At 36.3% G+C, this 7,985-nt stretch overlaps 1 long non-coding RNA gene across 1 annotated transcript; it reads left to right on the top strand.

The window, feature by feature from the left end:
• Positions 1 to 1,935: 1,935 nt before the first annotated feature.
• LOC141568584 (uncharacterized) lies at positions 1,936 to 7,259 on the top strand. The gene is made up of 3 exons (XR_012491742.1): positions 1,936 to 2,138; positions 3,938 to 4,043; positions 5,453 to 7,259. It is a non-coding gene; the product is annotated as an uncharacterized LOC141568584 (long non-coding RNA).
• The last annotated feature ends 726 nt before the right edge of the window (positions 7,260 to 7,985 follow it).

Below are 7,985 nucleotides of genomic sequence, written 5' to 3'. Positions count from 1 at the left end.
CCAGACAAGAAAAAGCTACAGGAGTTCATCACCACCAAAACAGTATTACAAGAAATGTTACAGGGACTTCTTTGACACACACACACACACACACACACACACACACACACACACACACACAAATCAAACTTATGAATAATAAAATGGCAATAGCTACATATCAACAATTACCTTCAATGTAAATGGATTAAATGCTCTAATCAAAAGACATAGGAGGGCTGAATGGATAAGAAAATAAGACCCTTACATATGCTGTCTACAAGAGACTCACTTCAGATTGAAAGACACACAGAGACAAAAAGTAAAGGGATGGATAAAGATATTTCATGAAAATGGGGGCGGAAAAGCTGGGTAGCAATACTTATACCAGACAAAATAGACTTTCAAACAAAGGCTATAAGAAGAGACAATGAAGGACCCACTAATCCCACTTCAGGGTATTTATTTGAAGAACCCCAAAATGCTACTTCGAGGGGACATATGCATCCATATGTTCATTGCAGTATTGTTTATAATGGCCAAGATGTGGAGATAGCCTGGGTGTCTGTCGATTTCAGAATGGATCGTGGTACATATCCACGAGGAGGTGGTACATACAGAAAATGGAATATTGCTTGTCCATGGAAGGGAATGGGATCTTGCCATCTACAGCGGCATGGATGGATGTGGAGAGTATTGTGTTGAGTGGAATGTGTCAGACAGAGAAAGACAGATGCAATGTGATTCGCTTATATGTGGAATCTAAGAAAGAAATTAACAAAACAGAAACAAACTCACAGATACAGAAAATATTTTGATAGTTGCCAAATGAGAGGGGGATGGGAGTGTAGGTAAAAGAAGGAGAAGGGATTAACAAGTACAAATTGGTTGTTACAAAGTAGTTATGGGGATGTAGGGTATACTATTAGGGATATAGTCAATAATATTGTTATATTATAACTATATATGGTGTCAGATGGGTACTAGATTTGTTGGGGGTGAGGGATGGGAGGGGGTTGGGGGCAGGGTGAAAAAGGTAAAGATATTAAAAAGTAAAAATTGGTGGTTACAAAATAGTCATGGGGATGTAATGTACAGCATAGGGAATATGGTCAATAATATTGTGACAGCATGGCACAGTGTCAGATGGTTGCTGGACTTATCAGGGTGATCACTTCTTTAGGTATATAAATGTTGAATAACTATGGTGTATCCCTGAAACTAATATAATATTGTATGTTAGCTATATTTTTAATAAAAATATTGTATATGTATATATATATATATATATAAGTTCTTGTTAAATAAAATAATTATTGCTCTTATAATGTTGTTGTCTTTTGGAAATCTTTGTTATGGATGTACTGTGTTCTTGGCCTAGCTCTGAGTTTGTAAAATAGGTACAAGAGCAGATGTGATTGCTAAGATTATAGCATTGACCTCTATTTAAAATTTATAGGCCTGTAGCACATGGTGCTGAGGCTTTTGATCAGGATCTTTGAAAGTATCACATGTGTGCACTTCAAGTAAAAGATCATTCTAATTATTTTATAATCATTTCTCATAGAAAGGACCTTCGTAAGTGATCGGAAAAACTTTAACAAGCTTTGATTTATAATACTGTTTATAATGTGAAACTTTATATTATTGCAATTGCAATGATTGTCAAAATAAGAACAAGTATGGCTCTAAGGATGAGATTTTGAATTTATGCCGTTCCAAAGTGTGACTAGAGAGGACGAGACAGAAAGCAGTATTTATTGAATGCAGTCTGTGTGCCAAGTTCTCTGTTTAGGGACTTTTCCTTCACAATCCTCAAAGCAGTCCTGGAAGGCAAGTGTCTGTATTTTTTTAGATGGGAAAAACTAATGTTCAGAAGGTTTACGTAACTCCACATCTGGTAAAACCGAGGACTGAGATCCATTTCCTGCTCTGTCTTTTCTCACAGTTGTTGCTACAAGTCCACCGAGCTGACTAACCAGCCTGGGGGACCAGCCTGGGGGTCCGCGAAGGCTTTTCAGAGGAAGCGATGTTTGAGCTGGGCCTTGAAACCTGAGTAGGAAGACACCAGGTGACTGCAGAGCAAGGGCATTTCAGGCAAAGAAAAGGAAGTGTGAAAGAGGATGGCTTCCATGGAGAACTAAAAATAGCTGTCCAGGGTAAGAGCATGTGTTTTATGAGGTTTATAGGGGATCCACTAGTTAAGAGAGGAGATCCCACAGGCCCACCAATAGCAGGTATGCCAGGCACTGCCACACACCTTCTCTCTAAATTCCCATAGATCAGATAAAGCAAGGTTGGGATAACAAATGAATTTTTTCCTGAGATGGCTTCTTAACTTCCAGCCAACTTTTCAGCTCTGATTCCTCCTAGTCAACATTCCACAAGTGTTGCTAACATAGTCTATTTGGCCCAGAGAATGGAAAAGGTGCTAGGCTTCTTGCTTTCTAGAGGTTGGTGGCATCATTTCATGTACATCGGAATCTATCTTCCATAATCAAAGTTGTACAAAAAGGTGCTTGAACATATTTGAATATCTTTCACCCAAGTAAGCTCCATGAAAGTAGAGACTGCAGGTCTTTCTACTGCATCCTTGAATCACTAGTGTCTTGCACATAGTGGTTTCTTAAATAATTATTTTTAACAAACAAAGAGATAGATTGATTTGGAAAACTTCTGTAAAATTCCTGTAAAATGTTTTGGTCTTTTAATACATCTGATTTATAAATCTTTCCCTATATGTTAATATACTCAGAAACCATTTTTTTTTTTATAGTTTTTAAATAAACTGGGGACAGGGGCTATTCCAGAGAAGGTACACATATCAGAACAATGTTTGTGCTAGCTGAGAACTGTACTATGTAATTTTGTCAGACACATTTTATTTGAATTTTAAAACTCTGTCTGCCATAAAGGGATGCCACCATAGCTGTGATGTTTTAGATTGGTATAATGTTTGTCTTTGTTTTGTTTTTATTGATTTTAATTTACATATTTTAATTAGTAGTGATTTTATAAAAATTTTGCTAATGAGAAGTGGGGTTTTAAAGTTGCATTTCAAATACTTGGGAAAAAAAATATATAGTGTTTAGTTGCATGATTCAATGAATTTAGGAATAACTTATCCCAAATATTTTTCTCAGCACATAGTACCACTTTTTACAAACTTACGGAAGTTAAGAGTTTTAAAATGACCTTTATTTAAGGGACAAAGTAATTGCATACAAGTTAGAAACTGTGCTAGAGAGCCTGGAAATTCTTGGATGCAAATTCCTCTTGCTATCGTCCCATAGTTTTATGGCTTTTAAATATATCAACAGTATACAAAGTCTTCCCAGCAGTTGCTGGTGATATAACATTCATTTTATGTGTCTAGGGCAAGGAAGCAAGATAACTGGACATGTGACTGCATGATGTGGTAGGAAGGACTCCATTACTATGAAATAGCTCCCAGCAGTTGTACCCTAACATTGTGTTGAATTCTTTTAGAGCTGTGAAGGAAGTTGAGAAGAAAATGATCAGCATGATAAGAAGACTAAAAGTTCAATGAGTCATAGTTAGTGGAAGCAGAAATATTTGAGCTAGAGAGGATAGGAGGATATAAAACTAGTTTCAAATATTTGGAGAGCTGATAAGTAGAAGCCTTATTTGTATGGTCCTATCGCCCTCAGTGGAAGTTATAAGGAGTGTTTTGCCTCAAAATAAGAAGAAAAAAAAATCACAAACATGTCCAAAGACACAATGAAAATTCCTGTTCAAAAAGCAGACAGAGCACATACATCGCCTCCTTTCTGCTCCCAAATCCCGTAGAAATGTCAGTAAAGAGGAACAGAGAACAATAAATTAATGGCAGTATTGGGTGCAAGGGAGGGGGAATCCGGGAACTAGAGATATAGATAAATTTCTTGAAAGTAAAAAATGCTTGGAATTGTATTAACAGATTAAATCACATTCACAGGAGAAGGCTGCAGTAGGGGCCGAAGCTATTTTTCCTGGCAGCAGACCCACAGAAAGGCTCAAAACTCGGAGTACGAGAGGGAAGTTGGAAAGCAATCGTCTGTGGGGTAACTATGAGTCATAGTCCACATTCCCTTTCCCTGTGTCACACACTCAGGCTAAAACCAGGGACAAATCCTTACAATAATTGAGAACAGCGTGCACGCAAAGGAGCGCATGTAGAGATCATGCCCACGTTGAGTAAAATGTTCATCACTTTGGCTGGGAAGTGGGAGAGGTGAGGAGGTCTCCTACTTCCTCCTCTTTTCTCAAGGTCTAAAGCAAAGCCTGCCAGTCAAAAGGCCCATCCATCTGGATAGAAGGTGAGACCTAGGCAAAGAAAGTTACCTGTATTAAGTAAACTGGTCTGCTTCAGTTATAAATACAAGTCGATCACCAAGGATCATAAAAATCCAAGGAAAAATAAGGACAAAAGGCAGGTGGAAATAAATAAACTGACCCTGAAGGAAACAGATAATTCAGGAAACAGAGTGTATCTTTAAAGTAATTCTATTAATTTCCTCATAGAAAGAAATAAAAAAAAAAGCATCTGTAAAGCAAAAATAAGTTGCTAAAAAAAAAAGAACAATTAACACCAAAAAGTGCTCTTAAAATGAGAAAATAATTGTCAAGTTAAAAATTCAATGGAAGAAAAAATTTAAACATGGAAGAAATCTCTTTAATCATAAAGCAAAAAGCTAAAGGGGTAGAAAATAGGGGTGAGAGGGAAATTACAACATTATAGTCCAAAAGTTCTAACATCAAAAATGATATTTAGAATAAGAAGACAGGCAAAACAGATAAGAAGTGGAGAGAATTTCTAGATGTGAAGAAATAGGACTTCAAATTATAAGGGCCTAGAGAATGTGGAAGAGGATGAATGAACAAACCTACCCCAAGACATGTTCTTGTGATATTTTAGACATCGTGAATAAAGGGAAGATTCTAAAAGCTAAAAGAATAGGCAATTCCACTCGTAGGTATCTATCCAGAGAAATCCAAAACTCTAATTCGAAAAACTTTATGCACTCCTATGTTTATTGTAGCACTATACACAACAGCCAAGACATGGAAACAACTGAAATGCCCATTGGTAGACAACTGGATTAAGAAACTGTGGTACATTTATACAATGGAGTGTTACGCAGCCATAAAGAAGAAGGAAATATTACAATTTGCAACAATATGGATGGACTTAGAGAACATTACATGAAGTGAAAGAAGTCAGACAGGGAAAGACAAATACCATATGATCTCACTTATATGTGGAATCTAAAGAAAAGACTAGATGAATGAACTAATCACAAACAGCCTCAGAGATATACAGGAACAGCTGAGGGCTGCTAGATAAGGGGTGGGGTGGGATGAGGGAGGAGGTGAGGGGATTAGAAAGCACAATCAGTAACCACAAGATTGCCATGGGGATATGAAAGTCAGGTTGGGGAATGTAATTAATAACTTTGTAAACATTTTGTAGGGTATCCGATGGACACTTTGGACACTTGTCTCATTAGAGAGACCACCTCAGGGATGATGGAGATGCCTGATCACTGTACTGTACACCTGAAGCTGAAGCTGAACAATAATGTCAACTATAATTTTACATATATATATATATAGTCACAAGAAGTGGAGTACAGCATTAGGAATAGAGACAGTGGAAATGTGATGGCTGTATGCGATATCAGAGGGGTAGTAGACAGGGGGCAGGAGGTTATCACTGTGTGAGGGATATAAATGATAAATGTCTAACTATTACATTGTTTTGTACACCTGAAACTAATTTTAAAAAAGAAGTACAAATTGGCAGTTACAAAATAGTCATGGGGATGTAAAATAAACCCTACGGAATATAATTAATAACATGGTAATAACTATGTATAGTGCCTGGTAGGTCCTAGACTAGTCGGGGGGGGGTCACTTCTTAAGTTACATAAATGTCTAACAACTATGCTGTACACCTGAAATCAATATACAAAAATTGAATGTCAACTGAAATTGAAAATTTAAAAAGGCAGGGAAAAGTGAAGGGGAATAAGAGGTTCAAATTTCCAGGTATACAACAAGTAAGTCACAGGGATGTAATGTACAGCATAGGGAATATAGTCAACAATACTGTGATAGCAGGGACAGTGTCAGATGGTTGCTGGTCTTATCACAGTGATCACTACTTTAGGTATACAATGTTGAACAACTATCATGTAACCCTAAAACTAATATAATATTGTATGTTAGCTTTATTTTAATAAAAATATTTTAAAAAAGAAGAATAGGTCATTCAAAAAGAAATGAGGATCCAGTTGACATAAGATAATCAACAACTCTAGGTAATAGGGAAAAAGAACCGAAGCAAACAAGAAGCATGCTTGCAAACTATTGAGGGAAAATGTTTTTGAAACTAAAATTCTCTACCTAGCCAAACTATCAATCAAGAGTGAGGCATTTTCAAACATGTAAGAACTCAGATCTTTTACCACCCACAGACTATTTCTGAAAGAATTACTCAAGCAAAACAAAAGAGAATCCAAGTCAGAGGAAGTAACAGGCTCCAAGAAACTGTGGCTATAACCCAGGACTGTAGTGAAAAGTGATTCCAGGGTAAGAGCTTTGCGGCAGGCCTAGAAAGCCATCAGTTCAAATTAGAACAGGTAGTCAGAGGCTCTGTGAAGAATCTCTTTTGGGAGAACATAGATTTCTTCTAACAAATGGAATGACTGAGAAGCTGGAAGCAACCTAAGTGCCCATCAATAGACAATTGGATAAAGATGATGTGGTACATATATGCAAAGGAATATTACTCGGCCGTTAAAAAATGAAATCTTACCATTTGTGACAATATTGATGACCTAGAGGGTATTATGCTAAGTGAAATAAGTCAGACTGAGAAAGATAAATACCATATGACCTCACTTATATGTAGAATCTAAAGAACAGCATAAACGAGAAAACAAAACAGAAATAGACTCATAGCGACAGACAACAAACTGATGGTTGCCAAATGGGAGGGAGGTTGGGGAGCTGGGTGAAAAAGGTGAAGGGATTGGAAAGTGCAAATTGATAATTACAAAATAGCCACAGGGATGTAAATTGTAGCACAGGGAATAGTCAATAATATCGTAATAACTATGTATAGTGACAGGTGGGTACTAGACTAATTAGGAGGGATCACTTCATAAATTATATAAATGTCTAACCACTATGCTGTACACCTGAAACTAATATAAAATAATAGTGAATGTCAACTGTAATTGAAAAATAAAAAATAAATTAAAAAAATAAAATAAAATAAATCAAAAAAAGAAGCTGGGTGATCTTGTGTCAAGGCAAAGGTATATTAGGTCATTATAACCTATCCTAACTCTCTCCAAACTTTAAAGTTATTTTCTACTTCCAATAGCAAAGGTTTATTGATGAGTTACATCTCTTCTACAGGCTCAGTGGCATTAGTTGTCTCTGCAGTGAATGATATTTCTATACAGATATTATTGTGAATACTACATTTTAGTTTTCAGTTTAAAAAATGAATTTATAGACAGTGCATGAAAAAGTAATTGTAGTTACAGAATAAATGTAAAAACAATAGCATACTGGAATGGAGGTTTGGAGAGAGACGTAGAGGTGGAGGCAACAACTGTTCTGCTTTCTGTGAGAATAATTTGCACTTAGAATTTTATAAAGTCTTAGATGAAATTTTACAGTATGTACTTGTTTGTCTGACTTCTTTCATAAGCATAATTAGACTGAGATTCATCCACATTATAGTTTGGATCAATAGTTTATTTCCTGTGTGGATAAACAACAGTGAACAAACTCACCTGTTGATGGAAATTTGTTGATTTCCCCCCCACACCCGGTTTTTGACATTTGCAAATAGAGCTATGTAAACATTTTTGTACAAGTCTTTGTATGGACGTGAGATTACATTTCTCTTGGATAAATGTGTAGAAGTAGAGTGGCTGGATTATATGATAGGCATATGTTTTAATTTTTAAGAAACTGCCAAACTGTTT

The sequence above is a fragment of the Rhinolophus sinicus genome, linkage group LG02, assembly GCF_036562045.2.
Source record: "Rhinolophus sinicus isolate RSC01 linkage group LG02, ASM3656204v1, whole genome shotgun sequence".
Taxonomy (NCBI): domain Eukaryota; kingdom Metazoa; phylum Chordata; class Mammalia; order Chiroptera; family Rhinolophidae; genus Rhinolophus; species Rhinolophus sinicus.
This window is presented reverse-complemented; position numbering and strand designations above follow the sequence as displayed.